We start from the raw sequence: 20,664 nt of genomic DNA, 5'->3' as shown, positions 1-20,664 counted from the left end.
CTTAGTTTTAATTAATTATACAGTAAATAGATACATCTAACCCACATAAGCTTCCCAGGTGGTGCTAGGGGTCAAGAATCCACTTGCCAATGCAGGAGACACAAGAGACGTGGGTTTGATCTCTAGTCTGGGAAGATCCCCTGGAGTAGGAAATGGCAGCCCATTCCAGGATTCTTGCCTGGAAAATTCCACGGGCAGAGAAGCCTACCAATTACAATCCATGGGGCTGCAAAGACTCTAACACGACTGAGCACACACAACCCACTGAAACAAAAGATGATCAGTAGTTTTTAGGGGTATAAAGGGATCCTGAAACCAAAAGTTTTGAGAGTTCACTGATTTATATTGTAAAATGACCTTTATCAGTTTCTACAAGGTCAGCATCCATTGTCTGTCATCTTAATGCCTTCTGTTGCCCAGAGGTTTCCAGATGTTATTTTATAAGCATTATTATTTTTTAATTTGTGAGATCTTAAGTTTGCTGACTTTTATCTTGCCAAATAAAGTTGTAAAATACACTACCATTTATATTATTGCTACCATTTTATAAATTACAACTTTATATGAAAAATTTGCCTTGAAGTCCGTGTCTTTCAAGTCTTAACTCAAATGTCATCTCCTTCGAGGTTGTTCCCTATCGTCCTAGCCAAAGAGCTAGTGCCTACTATCCCTTTTGCACCTGCCTGTCATTCTCTTTAATGCATCACTGTGTTTTATTTTCTTTGTATACCTTTTCTGATTGTAAGATTCTGCCTTATTTGTTTATTTCCTGAGATGTCTTCTCTTGGAAGCCCCACGTGGCTGCCACTGCAGGAGACAAAAGAGACTGGTTCAGTTTCTAGGTTGGGAAGATCCCCTGGAGGAGGGCTTGGCAACCCACTCTAGTATTCTTGCAGAATCTTAGTTCGCTGATCAGGGATTGAATTCATGCTCCCTTTTTTGAGAGGGCAGAGTCTTAACCACTAGACCACCAGGGAAGTGCCCACAATTGTTTTAAATGCAATTATGTTATGTATTAAAAAAAAAAAAAAACCTTTATTTTATATTGGATTATAGCTGATTAACAGTTTTGTGATAGTTTCAGGTGGACAGCAAAGGGACTTAGTCGTACATATACATGTACCCATTCTCCCCCAAATTCCCCTCTTATCCAGGCTGCCACATAACATTGAGCAAAGTTCCGTGTGCTATGTAGTAGCTTTGTTGGTTATCCATTTTCTCCCAGTTTTTAAGTTTTTGGTTTTATATATATTTTCTTTATTTTTAATTGAAAGATAATTGCTTTACCGTGTTCTGTTGGCTTGTGCCGTACAACAATGTGAGTCAGCTAAAAGTATACATATATTCCTTCCCTCTTGAGTCTCCTTCCTCCACCCCTCTAGGTCATCACAGCACCAGGCTGAGGTCCCGGTGGTATACATCAACTTCCCACTAGCTGTCTGTTTTACATATGGTAATATATATATTTCAGTGCCACTCTATTCTAGATTTCATATCTACGTGTTAATATACGATATTTGTTTTTCTCTTTCTGACTTACTTCACTCTGTATAATAGGCTCTAGGTTCGTCTGGGTTATTCATTTTAAATATAGCAGTGTGTACATGTTGATCCCAAATTCCCCATCCGTTTCCCCCATTCTTCCCTCCTGGCAACCATAAGTTCATTCTCTGAGACTGAGCCTGTTTATGGTATTTATTTTTATTACACCATATTTCATGCAGGCCTGTCTGCTTAAGCTGTAAATTCTTCCAGTTAATCCTGCATACGCTAGGTGAAATTTTAAGGTTAATAGTCCAAAGAAATGAACATGGAATTTTTGGTCTTTCCTTTGTTAATATTAGAGAATACCTGGAAAATGCACTAATTTGGGAACTGTTTACCTATTTTGAGTATTTGAAGTGCCTATTCATATAATAGCATCTTGCAGTTCTAGAAGTTCATAGAATTTAAGAATCTTTCATATGTTTTTATAGCTATTGTGCTAATATGAAAATGCACCTCCATAGGGAATTTCATAGAGACAGCAGTATCTTTAGTGTTGCTGGATTTTTTAAAATGACCCGTTAAAAACAAAGGGTTTCTAAAAATTGAAGTTGGAATAATAAAGACCAAATGTTAATCATTTTCATGTGCATTTTTCTTTTTTTTTTTTTTTCATGTGCATTTTTAAATTAAAGATTTTGTAAAAGAACATTTCATTTCATAACACATTTTGGAAGGTCAGTGTCACGTTTTTAAAGTCTTTAAAAACTTGATAATAAAAAAGTGAAGAGCTTTTGAAATCTGCTTTCAGGGCATCCTTACACATATATACTATGTTTAGTGTAAACTAGGATGAGAATTCATTACTGTTCTCTTACTTACCCTCAGATTGTCATATACAATTGTATAAGATTGCTATGTACATATGTGTAAACTGAGAAGTGTGGATAAGATACCGAGAAAATAAAACGTAGCAATGAACATCGAATACTGTATGAATTTGACTTTGTGCAGCAGCATTTCCCCAGAAAATGGTGATGTTTAGGGTGTCACTGTCAAACCTTCAGTTCAGTTCCGTCGCTCAATCATGTCCGACTCTTTGCGACCCCATGAATCGCAGCACGCCAGGCCTCCCTGTGCATCACCAACTCCCGGAGTTCACTCAGACTCAACGTCCATCGAGTCAGTGATGCCATCCAGCCATCTCATCCACTGTCGTCCCCTTCTCCTCCTGCCCCCAATCCCTCCCAGCATCAGAGTCTTTTCCAATGAGTCAACCCTTCGCATGAGGTGGCCAAAGTACTGGAGTTTCAGCTTTAGCATCATTCCTTCCAAAGAAATCCCAGGGCTGATCTCCTTCAGAATGGACTGGTTGGATCTCCTTGCAGTCCAAGGGACTCTCAAGAGTCTTCTCCAACACCACAGTTCAAAAGCATCAATTCTTCGGCGCTCAGCCTTCTTCACAGTCCAACTCTCACATCCATACATGACCACAGGAAAAACCATAGCCTTGACTAGACGAACCTTTGTTGACAAAGTAATGTGTCTGCTTTTGAATATGCTATCTAGGTTGGTCATTCATAACTTTCCTTCCAAGGAGTAAGCATCTTTTAATTTCATGGCTGCAGTCACCATCTGCAGTGATTTTTGGAGCCCCAAAAATAAAGTCTGACACTGTTTCTACTGTTTCCCCATCTATTTCCCATGAAATGATGGGACCGGATGCCATGATCTTCATTTTCTGAATGTTGAGCTTTAAGCCAACTTTTTCACTCTCCACTTTCACTTCATCAAGAGGCTTTTGAGTTCCTCTTCACTTTCTGCCATAAGGGTGGTATCATCTGCATATCTGAGGTTATTGATATTTATCCCGGCAATCTTGATTCCAGCTTGTGCTTCTTCCAGTCCAGCATTTCTCATGATGTACTCTGCATACAAGTTAAATAAGCAGGGTGACAATATACAGCCTTGACGTACTCATTTTCCTATTTGGAACCAGTCTGTTGTTCCATGTCCAGTTCTAACTGTTGCTTCCTGACCTGCATACAAATTTCTCAAGAGGCAGATCAGGTGGTCTGGTACTCCCATCTTTTTCAGAATTTTCCACAGTTTATTGTGATCCACACAGTCAAAGGCTTTGGCATAGTCAATAAAGCAGAAATAGATGTTTTTCTGGAACTCTCTTGCTTTATCAATGATCCAGCAGATGTTGGCAATTTGATCTCTGGTTCCTCTGCCTTTTCTAAAACCAGCTTGAACATCAGGAAGTTCACGGTTCACGTATTGCTGAAGCCTGGCTTGGAGAATTTTGAGCGTTACTTTACTAGCATGTGAGATGAGTGCAATTGTGTGGTAGTTTGAGCATTCTTTGGCATTGCCTTTCTTTGGGATTGGAATGAAAACTGACCTTTTCCAGTGCTGTGGCCACTGCTGAGTTTTCCAAATTTGCTGGCATATTGAATGCAGCACTTTCACAGCATCATCTTTCAGAATTTGGAATAGCTCAACTGGAATTCCATCACCTCCACTAGCTTTGTTCATAGTGATGCTTTCTAAGGCCCACTTGACTTCACATTCCAGGATGTCTGGCTCTAGGTCAATGATCACACCATCGTGATTATCTGGGTCATGAAGATCTTTTTTGTACAGTTCTTCTGTGTATTCTTGCCATCTCTTCTTAATATCTTCTGCTTCTGTTAGGTCCATACTATTTCTGTCCTTTATCGAGCCCATCTTTGCATGAAATGTTCCCTTGGTATCTCTAATTTTCTTGAGATCTCTAGTCTTTCCCATTCTGTTGTTTTCCTCTATTTCTTTGCATTGATCGCTGAAGAAGGCTTTCTTGTCTCTTCTTGCTATTCTTTGGAACTCTGCATTCAAATGGCTTATATCTTTCCTTTTCTCCTTTGCTTTTCGCTTCTCTTCTTTTCACAGCTATTTGTAAGGCCTCCTCAGACAGCCATTTTGCTATTTTGCATTTCTTTTCCATGGGGATGGTCTTGATCCCTGTCTCCTGTACAATGTCACGAACCTCATTCCATAGTTCATCAGGCACTCTTATCTATCAGATCTAGGCCCTTAAATCTATTTCTCACTTCCACTGTATAATCATAAGGGATTTGATTTAGGTCATACCTGAATGATCTGGTAGTTTTCCCTACTTTCTTCAATTTCAGTCTGAATTTGGCAATAAGGAGTTCATGATCTGAGCCACAGTCAGCTCCTGATCTTGTTTTTGCTGACCATATAGACTTCTCCATCTTTGGCTGCAAAGAATATAATCACTCTGATTTCGGTGTTGACCATCTGGTGATGTCCATGTATAGAGTCTTCTCTTGTGTTGTTGGAAGAGGGTGTTTGTTATGACCAGTGCATTTTCTTGGCAAAACTCTATTAGTCTTTGCCCTGTCAAAGCTTAGGTACTATGAAATTAAAGATAAACCTGTTTGATGCTGCTGGACTTGAATAAAATGCTTCATAAATTCCCAGGAGAGGCGGGGGATAGGCTGTCAGTATTTTCTAAACTTACTTAACCGTGGCATTCCTTTATTTTCTCGCCATCTCATGTGAACATGGAACACACTTCGGGAAGCTTTGTTATGAAAGTTTTTCTAGGAAACCCCCAGTTAAAGAACAGAGAGAAATTTATATTTGTGTGTAGTAAGAAAGACTTCATGAAGGAAATACTTGTACAAAAATAATGAAGTAGGTGAGAGAAGACATTCCAAATACAAACAAAAGTATACGAGAATCAGAAGCAGGGAGTGAACAACCAGAAGTACATGTAGACAAGTGAGGGGAAAGACAAAGAGAAGCAACAAAAGCCGTGATTCTTAAGACATAGTTGGGGGAGGAGGGGGAGTGTATGTTGAAAACACAGTAACTGTGTCAAGGCACAAAAGCTGCAATAGATAGTGATTGTAATACTGGGCAAATTATTTTTTTGTAATACTGGTATTATTAATAGTATATTTTTAGGATTTATTCAAAACTTTAAAAATTTAAAAATTGAAGTCAGTGAGCTCAGATTTTTAATGTATTTTGTATTTTAAAAATTATATTTTAAAACCCATTGTAATATAAATCATCGGCTGGTCCTGGACTTTGCTGCTTTCTTTGACTTTGATCTTTTTGTCTGAGGCACTCTTGTAATTGCTATGTGGTGATGTAGCTGATTGGATTGAACTTTAGTATCTTCTTGCCATATTTAACTCCCCTGACCAGTGCTTTCAAAACCACCTGTCTGTGTTCAGTAATATAAAATTGCCAAAGTTTTGACTTTTTCTTGGCCAACTTGGAAAACATTTCCTAAATGGAGTTTAAATCCTTTCTTTTCCCTAGGCGAGATTCTTCATTATGGAACGTTCTTTCCCTCAGGTTCAGACTCACCCTATAAGTGGCCCATGACATGGGTAGAGGTGGGTGAGTCTGGGGAGTTTCCTGAGCTATGTGGTAATTAGGGTAAGGAGTTTGGGTGAAAGGGAAAGAATGGGAATGGGTGAGTAGGTAGCAAAGAGATAAAGACAACCAAGAGAATGAATGAACTGCTTTTGTATTATGCCCCCCAAAATATGTATTTTGGTTTTTAAAATAGCAATACCTGAAGCTGATATTACAGTTTCTAAAAATAAATAGCCCCCAAAAATATGTATTTTGGTTTTTAAAATAGCAGTACCTGAAGCTGATATTACAGTTTCTAAAAATAAATAGCAACGTATTTGGGGGAAATGTCAGAAGCCACTAGAATAATATAACCAAATTACAAAGATCTGAAAGAATATAGTGGTAGCGCCGGGCAGAATGACTGCTATCAAAAAGTCTACAAATAATAAATGCTGGAGAGGGTGTGGAGAAAAGGGAACCCTCTTACACTGTTGGTGGGAATGCAAACTAGTACAGCCACTGTGAAGAACAGTGTGGAGAGTCCTTAAAAAACTGAAAACAGAAAACTGAAAATCCTGGCTTATGACCCAGGATTCCCACTGCTGGGCATACACACCAAGGAAACCAGAATTGAAAGAGACACGTGTACCCCAATGTTCATCGCAGCACTGTTTACAATAGCCAGGACATGGAAGCAACCTAGATGTCCATCAGCAGATGAATGGATAAGAAAGCTGGTACTTATACACAATGGAATATTACTCAGCTTTTAAAAAGAATGGGTTTGAATCAGTTCTAATGAGATGGATGAAACTGGAGCTTATTATAAGTAAGTCAGAAAGAAAAACACCAATACAGTATACTAACGCGTATATATGGAATTTAGAAAGATGGAAAGAATGACCCTATATGTGAGACAGCAAGAGAGACACAGATGTAAAGAACAGACTTCTGGATTCTGTGGGAGAAGACAAGGGTGGGATGATTTGAGAGAACAGCGTTGAATCATGTATATTACCATATGTGAAACAGATGACCAGTCCATGTTCGAAGCATGAAACAGGGCACTCAAAGCCGGTGCGCTGGGACAAGCCAGAGGGATGGGATGGGAGGGAGGTGGGAGGGGGGTTCAGGATGAGGGACACATGTACACCCGTGGCTGATTCATCTCAGTGAATGGCAGAAACCATCACAATATTATAATTAGCCTCCAATTAAAATAATAAAAAAATAGAATATAGTGGTAGTGGAGAGGACAGATAAGATCTAAGAAGTATTTAGAAAGTAGAATTTGATGGAAGTTGCTGACCACTTGGATGTTGGGGATGAAGTTAGAAGAAAGCTTCGAAAATGGATTCTGTGGATTCTGTCTTGGGTGACAGGAAATTTGGGAGGATAGGTGATGAAAATGGACTTGAACACAAGGATTTGGAGTGTTTGGAGGGCATCTGAGACAACTTGTTTAATAGATAACCGTTTTCCTAGTGCTTATAATCCTAATATTGGCTAATATTTATTTTCAGTTATATACTTGATCCAATTCTAGGAATTTCATGTATATTACATAAGTTTGAGAAAAATCTTTGAAAAGGTAGATACTATTATTATCTCATTGTATAGATGAGAAGAGCAGTCTTGAGTCATGCAGTTGGAAATAGGGGCTGGCCTTTAAAACTAGTTCTGACTTAAAAAATAAATTCATAACTACTCTGTTGTGTTTATTGTATTTGAGAGGGAGCTTTGGAACAGAGATGTAGACTGGGGAATTGCAAGCTTATCTATAGCAGTTAATGAATGAGCACTTAGGGGCATGATATCTTAAGTGAGAAGAGAATAGGGCCAATGAAAGAACCTTGGAAACACGAGTGTTTCAGAAGAAAAGATATCCTAGGTAGAGAAGAGGATCAGCAAAGTAATTTCTCAGAAATTAAGGGAAGAGAAAGTGTGCCAGTGGAGTTTCCCAGAACATGGTTCTGGGAAAGAGCAAGATTGTTCTGGGCAGAAGGGTGAACAGGACAATTTCTGTCTCAGATGATAAGACAGACTAGATATTTTGCAGGGAGACTATATTTTTTGCACTAAAAACATAGCTAAATCCTGCAGAAATTGTAATATAACTTAAAAAAATACTTTATTCTAGAATAGCTTTAGGTTTACAGGAAAATTGCAGAGTTAGAATAGAGGGTTCTGGTATACCCGACACCCAGTTTCCCGTGTTGTTAACAGCTTACATTGGTATATGATACATTTGTTACAGCTAATGAACGAATTATTGATATGTAATTGCTAACTAGAGTCCATACTTTGTGGTTTCCTGAGTTTTTGCCTAATGTCTTTTTCTGTCCAGGATCCCATCCAAAATTTCATCTTATATTTAGTCATCATGTCACTTTAGGCTCCTTTAGACTTTTAACAAGTTTTGAGGATTATTAATCAGGTATTTATAGACTGTCCCTTAGTATGGATTTTTCTGGGAATTCCCATCTGGTCCAGTGGTTAGGAATCCACAATTCCACTGTAGGGGATTTGGGTTCCGTCTCTGATCAGGGAACTAAGATCCCACAAGACACTCGGCATAGCAAAAACAAGCAAATAAATATATGAATTTGTCTGATATATATATATGTGTGTGTGTGTGTATATATGTGTGTGTATATATATATATATATTTTTTTTTTCATGATTAGCTAGAGTTATAGGTTTTTGGAAAGAAAACAGGAAAAGTGCCATTTGCATCGCATCATATCAGGAGCATCCTGTCAGCATGACTTACCACCAGTGGTGCTACCCTTGATCACCTGGCTGAGGCAGTATTAGTTAGGTTTCTTCATCAGCCTGTGCGTGCCGCACCCCCCGCCTCCCCCCCCAATCAAACAATACTCTTTGGAAAGAAGTCACTGCCCACAGCGCACACTTAAGGAGTGCAGAGTTCATGTCTTGTCTCTTTGAAGGGGCAGTATCTTTGCAAATTATTTGGAATTCTTCCGTATGGAAGGTTATAAGCATAATTTCTAATATATTACTGAGTATGCTAAAAAAGTAAGGCACTCTCTGAGGGCCTGTTTTCACAAAAGGGAAGAGGCAGATGAAGCAGGATCAGTGAGCTGTGGACAAACAAAAAAGGCAAGGCTGCTCTCTCTCTAAAGGCAAATGGCCACACTAGCAGTGATGGGAAACTAAACCTTTGACCCACAGCAAAGCGCAGTAACCCTCGGAGAAAGATGCGAAATTGGACCAAGGTCAGCTCTACCCCCTTTCTGCCGGAGCAATTGGAAAGATATTTTGAGAGGAAGCTTTTTTCTGGTTAGGCTCTTTGAATTCCCACAAATAAAATTCAGCAAAGAATTACTAAATGCAAGGATAAGTCACTTTGAGTGAGATTTAATAGGAATAAGCCCCTAAAAAGTTAAACTGTTGGACTGATATAAAATAGTCATATATAAAATGTTTAATAAAAGATGGAGTTGCAAATGTAGCAAGAAATGAAAGACCGTCAAACATGATTATGTAGATATATAGAAGAACCAAAGTGAAATGTTAGAGATGAAAAATATAACTGTTGAAATTAAAATCTTGGTGGATTAATGAACTGAGGGATAGACCTAAATTACTTATCCAAAATGTAGTGCAAGAGACAAATTGATTGGAATGATACAATAATGAATCTAACATACGTGTGATTGAAGTCTCAGGAGAGAATTGAGAGCAAGCCATAAAGGAATAATGGCTGAGAAATTTTAAGAATTAATGAAAGACATGAATGTACAGAAAGTAGAATGTATATTAAGAATATTAAATAAAAAGAAATTTATACCTACACACTCTGTAGTTAAACTGAAGAATACATTCAAAGATAAAGAGAAAACCCTTAAAAAGAGCCACAGAGAACAGACAGGTAGCTTTTAAAGGAAGGACAATCAGTCTGGTAGCCACAATGGAAGGCTGAAGACATTGAGATCAAGTATTCAAAGTGCAGAGAAAAAACAGCTTTCAATCTATAATTGTACACCTAGCAAAGTAATTTCTTAAGAACAAGGGTAAAATGAACTCATCTCCAAAAAGATGGAAGCTGGAAACCAACAGATCTTTGCCTTATGACCTTCTAACCGTCTTCCCTGGTGTCTCAGACAGTAGAGAATCTGCCTGCAACGCAAGAGACCCTGGTTTGATCCCTGGCTTGGAAAGATCCCCTGGAGAAGGGAATGGGGGCCCACTCCAGTATTCTTGCCTGAACTCCATGGACAAAGGAGTCTGGTGGACTACAGTCCATGGGGTTGCAGAGAGTCAGACACAACTAAGTACTAACACTGCTGTACCACTGCCAGTGGTTGTGTACTGAAGGACGAAGGAAGATAACCCCAGGAGGAGTGGCTGAGAGAGAAAGTGAGTGTTGAGCAAATAGGTTGGTGAGCATGAGAGTACATCTAAACGTTATCTGTATGAAATAATGTTTAATTTGCGAAGTTTAAGAGAAGTCAACTAACACTAGACAACATATTGTGGATCAAGAAGAAGTTGATTTGAAATGAAAGTTTTCTAAAATCCTTGTATTTTTTCAGGACACAAGATGTTTAAAATATTGTTTAACTTGAGACCTTGTTTATACACATACACGTGCACACGTTCACACATATATATGTCCCCCAAGAGTGGATGCTAAATGACTGGAATAGAATATGTGATTTCCAGCCCTAGAAGGGGAGGAGATGGAATTTAAATAAACTCCCCAGAGGCATGAATAGAGAAACATGACATAAAGGAAAAGCAGGGTAGATTAAAAGTCCAAATATATCAGTCACAATTAAATGTAAATATAATAATTCTGTCAGTTAAACAAGAGATGATCAGTTTGGATTTTTTTTTAGCAGTCTATTTATACAGACACATTTCTTTTTCTTAGGGATGGTCTTGATCCCTGTCTCCTGTACAATGTCACGAACCTCTGTCCATTGTTCATCAGGCACTCTGTCTATCAGATATAGGCCCTTAAATCTTTTTATTTGTCACTTCCACTGTATGGTCATAAGGGATTTGATTTAGGTCATACCTGAATGGTCTACTGATTTCCTCCATTTTCTTCAATTTCAGTCTGAATTTGGCAATAAGAAGTTCACAATCTGAGCCACAGTCAGCTCCCGGTCTTGTTTTTGCTGAATGTATGGAGCTTCTCCATCTTTGGCTGCAAAGAATATAATCACTCTGATTTCAGTGTTGACCATCTGGTGATGTCCATGTATAGAGTCTTCTCTTGTGTTGTTGGAAGAGGGTGTTTGCTATGACCAGTGCATTCTCTTGGCAGAACTGTATTAGCCTCTGCCCTGCTTCATTCCATATTCCAAGGCCAAATTTGCCTGTTGCTCGAGGTATTTCTTGACTTCCTACTTTTGCATTCCAGTCCCCTATAATGAAAAGGACATCTCTTTTGGGTGTTAGTTCTAGAAGGTCTTGTAGGTCTTCATAGAACCGTTCAATTTCAGCTTCTTCAGCGTTACTGGTCGGGGCATAGACTTGGATTACTGTGATATTGAATGGTTTGCCTTGGAAACGAACAGAGATCATTCTGTCGTTTTTGAGATTGCATCCAAGTACTGCATTTCGGACTCTTTTGTTGACCATGATGGCTACTCCATTTCTTCTAAGGGATTCCTGCCCACAGTAGTAGATGTAATGGTCATCTGAGTTAAATTCACCCATTCCAGTCCATCTGAGTTCACTGATTCCTAGAATGTTGATGTTCACTCTTGTCATCTCCTGTTTGACCACTTCCAATTTGCCTTGATTCATGGACCTGACATTCCAGGTTCCTATGCAATATTGCTCTTTACAGCATTGGACCTTGCTTTTATCACCAGTCCCATCCACAACTGGGTATTGTTTTTGCTTTGGCTCCATCCCTTCATTCTTTCTGGAGTTATTTCTCCACTGATCTCCAGTAGCATATTGGGCACCTACTGACCTGGAGAGTTCCTCTTTCAGTGTCCTGTCATTTTGCCTTTTCATACTGTTCATGGGGTTCTCAAGGCAAGAATACTGAAGTGGTTTGCCATTCCCTTCTCCAGTGGACCACATTCTGTCAGACCTCTCCACCATGACCGACCCATCTTGGGTGGCCCCACAGGGCATGGCTTAGTTTCATTGAGTTAGACAAGCTGTGGTCCGTGTGATGAGATTGGCCTGTGGTCTGTGATTGTGGTTTTGGTCTGTCTGCCCTCTGAGATGCCCTCTCTCAGTGTCTACTGTCTTACTTGGGTTTTCTCTTACCTGGGACGTGGGGTAGCTCCTCTCGGCTGCTGCCCCCGCCTCCCAAAAAAAAAGAAATGCAAAAAAGCAAAATGGCTGTCTGAGGAGGCCTTACAAATATCTGTGAAAAGAAGAGAAGCGAAAAGCAAAGGAGAAAAGGAAAGATATACCCATTTGAATGCAGACTTCCAAAGAATAGCAAGGAGAGATAAGAAAGCCTTCCTGAGCTATCAGTGCAAAGAAATAGAGGAAACCATTAAAATGGGAAAGACTAAAGATATCTTCAAGAAAATTAGAGATACCAAGGGAACATTTAATGCAAAGATGGACTCAGTAAAGAACAGAAATGGTAGGGACCTAACAGAAACAGAAGATATTAAGAAGAGATGGCAAGAATACACAGAAGAACTGTACAAAAAAGATCTTCATGACCCAGATAATCACGATGGTGTGATGACTCACCTAGAGCCAGACATCCTGGAATGTGAAGTCAAGTGAGCCTTAGGAAGCATCACTACAAACAAAACTAGTGGAGGTGATGGAATTCCAGTTGAGCTATTCCAAATTCTGAAAGATGATGCTGTGAAAGTGCTGCACTCAAGATGCCAGCAAATTGGAAAACTCAGCAGTGGCCACAGGACTGGAAAAGGTCAGTTTTCATTCCAATCCCAAAGAAAGGCAATGCCAAAGAATGCTCAAACTACCACACAATTGCACTCATCTCACATGCTAGTAAAATGATGCTTAAAATTCTCTAAGCCAGGCTTCAGCAATATGTGAACCGTGAACTTCCTGATGTACAAGCTGGTTTTAGAAAAGGCAGAGGAACCAGAGATCAAATTGCCAACATCTGCTGGATCATGGAAAAAGCAAGAGAGTTCCAGAAAAACATCTGTTTCAGCTTTGACTATGCCAAAGCCTTTGACTGTGTGGATCACAATAAACTGTGGGAAATTCTTCAAGAAATGGAAATACCAGGCCACCAGACCTGCCTCTTGAGAAACCTGTATGCAGGTCATGAAGCAACAGTTAGAACTGGTTATGAAACTGGTTATGAAACAACAGAGTAGTTCCAAATAGGAAAAGGAGTACGTCAAGGCTGTATATTGTCACCCTGCTTATTTAACTTATATGCAGAGTACATCACGAGAAACGCTGGGCTGAATGAAGCACAAGCTGGAATCAAGATTGCCAGGAGAAATATCAGTAACCTCAGATATGCAGATGACACCAGCCTTATGGCAGAAAGTAAAGAGGAACTAAAGAGCCTCTTGATGAAAGTGAAAGTAGAGAGTGAAAAAGTTGGCTTAAAGCTCAACATTCAGAAAACTAAGATCATGGCATCTGTTCCCATCACTTCATGGTGAGTAGTTGGGAAAACAGTGGCTGACTTTATTTTTTGAGGCTCCAAAATCACTGCAGATGATGATTGCAGCCATGAAATTAAAAGACACTTACTCCTTGGAAGGAAAGTTATGACCAACCTAGATAGCATATTAAAAATTAGCGATATTGCTTTGTCAACAAAGGTCCGTTTAGTCAAGGCTGTGTTTTTTCCTGTGGTCATGTATGGATGTGAGAGTTGGACTATAAAGAAAGCTGAGCCCCAAAGAATTGATGCTTTTAAACTGTGGTGTTGGAGAAGACTCGAGAGTCCCTTGGACTGCAAGGAGATCCAACCAGTCCATACTAAAGGAGATCCGTCCTGGGTGTTCATTGGAAGGACTGAAGTTGAAGCTGAAACTCCAGTACTTTGGCCACCTGATGCAAAGAGTTGACTCATTGGAAAAGACCCTGATGCTGGGAAAGATTGAGGGCAGGAGGAGAAGGGGACGACAGAGGATGAGATGGTTGGATGGCATCACCAACTCAATGGACATGGGTTTGGGTGGACTCTGGGAGTTGGTGATGGACAGGGAGGCCTGGCGTGCTGCGGTTCATGGGGTTGCAAAGAGTCAGACATGACTGAGCAACTGAACTGAACTGATACATACACAAAGAGACGTGTAAAATGGAAAATTAAAGGTAAAATGTAATTATAAACAAAAGCATACCACTATGGTAGCTGACTGAATAACAAATAGATGAGACTTTAAGGCAAAAAAAATTATTAAAAACAGAGCCCCTAAAATGACAAAAAAAATTTAGTTTACCTGGAAGAGTCAACAATTTTAAATATATATGCATCCAATAAAGGGATGTCAGTATATACAACAAACATTGATGTAGAGGCATACCTTGTTTTATTGCAGTCTGCAGATAATAATGTGTTTTTTCTTACAAACTGAAGGTTTGTGGCAATCCTGCATCAACCAAGACTATTGATACCATTTTTTTCAACAGCTTTTTAAAATTATGGTGTGTACATTTTTTTTTTAGTCATAATGTTATTGCACACTTAATGGAGAAGGCAATGGCACCCCACTCCAGTACTCCTGCCTGGAAAATCCCATGGACGGAGGAGCCTGGTAGGGTGCAGTCCACGGGGTCATGAAGAGTCGGACCCGACTGGGCGACTTCACTTTCACTTTTCACTTTCATGCATTGGAGAGGAAATGGCAACCCACTCCAGTGTTCTTGCCTGGAGAATCCCAGGGACGGGGGAGCCTGGTGGGCTGCCATCTATGGGGTCGCACAGAGTCAGACACGACTGAAGCGACTTAGCAGCAACAGCAGCACACTTAATAGACTACAGTATAGTGCAAACATGAGTTTTACATGTACTGGGAAACCAAAAAATTCATGTGACTCACTTTATTTCTATATTTGGAACTTGACTTACAATAAACTGGAACTGAACTCGCAGTATCTCCAAAATATGCCTGTATGGAAAGGGAAATTTACCAGCTTTGTTATCTGAGTGAGAGAGTTAAAATGTAGCTCTAAATTTTTGGTAGTTTAAACAGATACAAATTTGTAAAAATACAGAGAATTTAATACTATACCAAATCTGATTTAGTTGCCTCACATGTAGAGAACCCTGTGCTCTAAAATTACAAAGTATGCTTTTTTTTTTTTTTTAACAAATCAGGACTATTTTAGCCAATTAGTGATGCGTAGTGGCCCCTCAGAAAAGATTTATTTAATTTCAGATGCTCTATATCATATGGATTCATGTACTTTAGTCATGTAGTAGTATTAATTTAGATGTTATAACCAAAAGAAAAATTTTCCCTTTGCTTGGAAATTAAAATGTATATTTCTGAATAACTCATGAATCAAAATTCATGAAATTTAAAAATATACAGAGCTGAATAGTAATAAGAATACTGTGTATGTGCTCAGTCGCCTAGGTTGTGGCGCATCTTTGCAACCCCATGGACTGTAGCCTACCAAGCTCCTTTGTGCATGGGATTTTCCAGGCAAGAATTTTGAAGTGGGTTGCCATTTCCTTCTCCAGGGGATCTTCCTTTCGCAGGGATCAAACCCACGACTCCTGTATCTCCTGCATTGCAGGCGGAGTCTTTATCCACTGAACCACTACATCAAAACCAATGACTCATTTTTTTGAGTGCTTACTATGTGTTTATTTGGGATCCATCAGTGACTGCATTACAATTTCTTGTGGAGCAATAAATATGAAAAAGTAAATTATCTAGTATGGTAGAAAATGATGAAGTCTTATGGGAAAAAAGTAGAGAGCAGGGTAAAGGGCATTGGAATGAATGGTTGAGATTGTGGGAAAGGTTGTGGTATTAAAGGAAGCACTTAAATTAGGCTTCATTGAGAGAGTGAGAGCTGAGCAGAGACCTGAAGACACTGAGTTAGCCCGGTGGATATCTGGAGGAAGAGGATTCTAGTTAAAGGGAATAGTTAGAATTAAGACCTGAAAGTTTGAGGGAATCTGGTGTGTTCAAGGAATAGTGTTCCAGAACACTGTGGCTGAATTGCATGAAAGTAGACAAGGTCAGAGAGATGAGGGAGATGGCAGATCACAGAAGGCAGTCTTTGGCTTTTACTCAGAGTGGAAGTAGAAATCATTGAAAGGTTTTGAGCAGAGAAACAATGTGCTCTGACTTTATCTTTTAAAAGAATTGTCCACTGCCATGGTAAGAATAGACTATAAGGAGGAATAGAAAAAAGCAGAGAGACCTATTTCAAGAGTAATGTAACAGTCCAGGTGAGAGATGATGGTGGCTTAGATTGCAGTGACAGAGATGAAAGTGGTAAGAAATAAATGATTTCTGGATGCATTTTGAAGATAGAACAAATTGTTGACAGTATGAGAAAAAGAGCAATTAAAGATAATTCCAGGGTTTGTGTCCTGAGTGATAGAAGGATGGAGTTGTTAATTAAGTGATGAAGGCTTTGAGTGAACAAGATTTGGTGGTAATCAAGAATTTAGTTTTTAATATGTTGAGTTTGAGGTATCTTTTAGATACATCATTGGAGATGTCATTTTAGGTGGGTATATGGATCTTGAGTTAAGGGAAGAGGTCTGGGCTGGGATGCAGTAAAACCTGTAATTAAGGGAAATATATAACCTAAAATGCAAGAGGCTGGAAATTAATAAGCTAAGCATCTTTTGTTTAAAAAAAAAAACAGGCAAAGAACAACAGAGTAGGCCCAAGGAAAGTAGAAGAAAGGAAATTAAAAAGAAAAACAATAAATACAGAAGAAAGAAAAGATCAGCAAAGACAAAATTTGCTTCTTCAAAAAGCACAGTAAAAGATAAACCTTTGTCTGATTGACCAAGGAAGAAAAAAAGAGAAAGCTTAAATAAAAAATATTAGGATTGGAAAAGGGGGCATGACTACAAGTAAAGTAGAAGTTTAAAAATCATATTAGCAACATTAGCCAGTAAATGAAAACTCAGATGAAATGGACAAATTCCTTTAAAAATAAATAATGATCCAGAAGAGTTAGGAAATTTGAACAGTTCTGTAAGTACCAACCAGATTGAATCAGTAGTTTGTAAAATCTTCTTATGTAGAGGACATCAGGCTCATGGAATGAACATCTTTGGCCAGAGGGCAAGAATATCTCAAAAGACCTCAAAGATGAATGAGATCTTCATCAAAAGGATATAAGAGCTGGCTTGAAAAGGATTTTGCTGACTAACTGTGGGACAGTTTGCACATCAAAAACAATGACAGTAATGAAGTATGAAAAAGTCCCTGTGTCTGTAGTCATATTCATGAAGAGAGAAAGAGAACAAGGTGGGGCAAAAAAGAAAAACTTTATAGAAGAATGTCACCTAATAAATTGTGTATTTTTGTATGTTTAATATTAAATGACATACATATTTTTTTTAAGTAAATAGTCCTAGGTGAGGACATGGAGAGACATCTGGCCATTGTAGTAGATATATGAATGAGGAAGGCAAGTAAGAAGTGAGAAGGTAGCTATGATAGATTATGTAGTTAAGGGAGGATTATTTTCAAATGAGTCACTTCAGTATACATTGTTAGGGAGCTATTCACTAGTCTGATTTTTAAACTATATTATAAAAGTGCATGGTAAATAAAATTCAAACTCTGTATGTGTTAAAAAATGAAAAGCAAGTTACCCTTCACCTTCATCTGTATGCCCAGTTCTGTTATTAACAGTTTCTTATTTACTACTTATGTACATTAACATTGTTGAACAACCATCATCACTGTCACTCTTGAAATTTTTGTTTTTTTAAACTGAAACTCTGTACTCATTAAACAGTAACTCCCCATTCCTACTATCCCCCAGCCCCTGGTAACCAATTTCTGTTTCTGTGAATTTGATCCCTTCAGAAGAAATGGAGTAGCCATCATGGTCAACAAAAGAGTCCGAAATGCAGTACTTGGATGCAATCTCAAAAACGACAGAATGATCTCTGTTCGTTTCCAAGGCAAACCATTCAATATCACAATATCACATTCAATATCAAGTCTATGCCCCAAGCAGTAACACTGAAGAATCTGAAGTTGAACGGTTCTATGAAGACCTACAAGACCTTTAAGAACTAACACCCAAAAAAGATGTCCTTTTCATGATAGGGGACTGGAATGCAAAAGTAGGAAGTCAAGAAACATCTGGAGTAACAGGCAAATTTGGCCTTGGAATATGGAATGAAGCAGGGCAGAGACTAATACAGTTCTGCCAAGAGAATGCACTGGTCATAGCAAACACCCTCTTCCAACAACACAAGAGAAGACTCTATACATGGACATCACCAGATGGTCAACACCGAAATCAGATTGATTATATTCTTTGCAGCCAAAGATGGAGAAGCTCTATACATTCAGCAAAAACAAGACCGGGAGCTGACTGTGGCTCAGATTGTGAACTCCTTACTGCCAAATTCAGACTGAAATTGAAGAAAGTGGAGGAAATCAGTAGACGATTCAGGTATGACCTAAATCAAATCCCTTATGATTATACAGTGGAAGTGAGAAATAGATTTAAGGGCCTAGATCTGATAGATAGAGTGCCTGATGAACTATGGAATGAGGTTCGTGACATTGTACAGGAGACAGGGATCAAGACCATCCCCATGGAAAAGAAATGCAAAAAAGCAAAATGGCTGTCTGAGGAGGCCTGTGAAAAGAAGAGAAGCGAAAAGCAAAGGACAAAAGGAAAAATATAAGCCATTTGAATGCAGAGTTCCAAAGAATAGCAAAAAGAGATAAGAAAGCCTTCTTCAGCGATCAATGCAAAGAAATAGAGGAAAACAACAGAATGGGAAAGACTAGAGATCTCTTCAAGAAAATTAGAGATACCAAGGGAACATTTCATGCAAGGATGGGCTCAATAAAGGACAGAAATGATATGGACCTAACAGAAGCAGAAGATATCATATAGAAGAGATGGCAAGAATACACAGAACTGTACAAAAAAGATCTTCACGACCCAGATAATCATGATGGTGTGATCACTGACCTAGAGCCAGACATCCTGGAATGTGAAGTCAAGTGGGCCTTAGAAAGCATCACTACGAACAAAGCTAGTGGAGGTGATGGAATTCCAGTTGAGCTATTCCAAATTCTGAAAGATGATGCTGTGAAAGTGCTGCACTCAAGATGCCAGCAAATTTGGAAAACTCAGCAGTGGCCACAGCACTGGAAAAGGTCAGTTTTCATTCCAATCCCAAAGAAAGGCAATGCCAAAGAATGCTCAAACTACCACACAATTGCACTCATCTCACACGCTAGTAAAGTAATGCTCAAAATTCTCCAAGCCAGGCTTCAGCAATAACGTGAACCGTGAACTTCCTGATGTTCAAGCTGGTTTTAGAAAAGGCAGAGGAACCAGAGATCAAATTGCCAACATCCGCTGGATCATGGAAAAAGCAAGAGAGTTCCAGAAAAACATCTATTTCTGCTTTATTGACTATGCCAAAGCCTTTGACTGTGTGGATCACAATAAACTGTGGAAAATTCTGAAAGAGATGGGAATACCAGACCACCTGATCTGCCTCTTGAGAAATTTGTATGCAGGTCAGGAAGCAACAGTTAGAACTGGACATGGAACAACAGACTGGTTCCAAATAGGAAAAGGAGTACGTCAAGGCTGTATGTTGTCACCCTGCTTATTTAACTTCTGTGCAGAGTACATCATGAGAAACGCTGGGCTGGAAGAAGCACAAGCTGGAATCAAGATTGCCGGGAGAAATATCAATAACCTCAGATATGCAGATGACACCACCCTTATGGCAGAAAGTGAAGAGGAACTCAAAAGCCTCTTGATGAAAGTGAAAATGGAGAGTGAAAAAGTTGGCTTAAAGCTCAACATTCAGAAAATGAAGATCATGGCATCCGGTCCCATCACTTCATGGGAAATAGATGGGGAAACAGTGGAAACAGTGTCAGACTTTATTTTTCGGGGCTCCAAAATCACTGCAGATGGTGACTGCAGCCATGAAATTAAAAGACGCTTACTCCTTGGAAGGAAAGTTAGACCAACCTAGATAGCATATTCCAAAGCAGAGACATCACCTTGCCAGCAAAGGTTCGTCTAGTCAAGGCTATGGTTTTTCCTGTGGTCATGTATGGATGTGAGAGTTGGACTGTGAAGAAGTTTGAGCGCCAAAGAATTGATGTTTTTGAACTGTGGTGTTGGAGAAGACTCTTGAGAGTCCCTTGGACTGCAAGGAGATCCAACCAGTCCGTTCTGAAGGAGATCAGCCCTGGAATTTCTTTGGAAGGAATGATGCTAAAGCTGAAACTCCAGTACTTTGGCCACCTCATGTGAAGAGTTGACTCACTGGAAAAGAGTCTGATGCTGGGAGGGATTGGGGGCAGGAGGAGAAGGGGACAACAGAGGATGAGATGGCTGGATGGCATCACTGACTCGATGGACGTTGAGTCTGAGTGAACTCCGGGAGTTGGTGATGGACAGGGAGGCCTGGTGTGCTGCGATTCATGGGGTCGGAAAGAGTCGGACACGACTGAACGACTGAACTGAAGTGAGGTACCTCATTAAGTGAAATCAGACAGTATTTGTCCTTTTGTGACTCACTTATTTTACTTGGCATAACGTCTTGGCAATATTCCTCCATATTATGACGTGTTGAAGTTTCTGTCCTTTTAAAGGCTGAATAATATCCCATATATGTATGAGATTTTTATATATATATATATA

General features: G+C 39.3%; 1 protein-coding gene and 1 pseudogene across 12 annotated transcripts in view; both read left to right on the top strand.

Annotated features, from left to right (window-relative positions):
• The window catches only part of RPRD2 (regulation of nuclear pre-mRNA domain containing 2), a 94,494-nt gene that overhangs the window by 11,187 nt on the left and 62,643 nt on the right, over positions 1-20,664 (top strand). The gene's annotated exons all lie outside the window — the stretch shown is intronic.
• Positions 1-20,664, top strand: part of LOC101906299 (protein-L-histidine N-pros-methyltransferase-like) — a 46,161-nt pseudogene that overhangs the window by 10,965 nt on the left and 14,532 nt on the right.

The sequence above is a fragment of the Bos taurus genome, chromosome 3, assembly GCF_002263795.3.
Source record: "Bos taurus isolate L1 Dominette 01449 registration number 42190680 breed Hereford chromosome 3, ARS-UCD2.0, whole genome shotgun sequence".
NCBI lineage: Eukaryota > Metazoa > Chordata > Mammalia > Artiodactyla > Bovidae > Bos > Bos taurus.
This window is presented reverse-complemented; position numbering and strand designations above follow the sequence as displayed.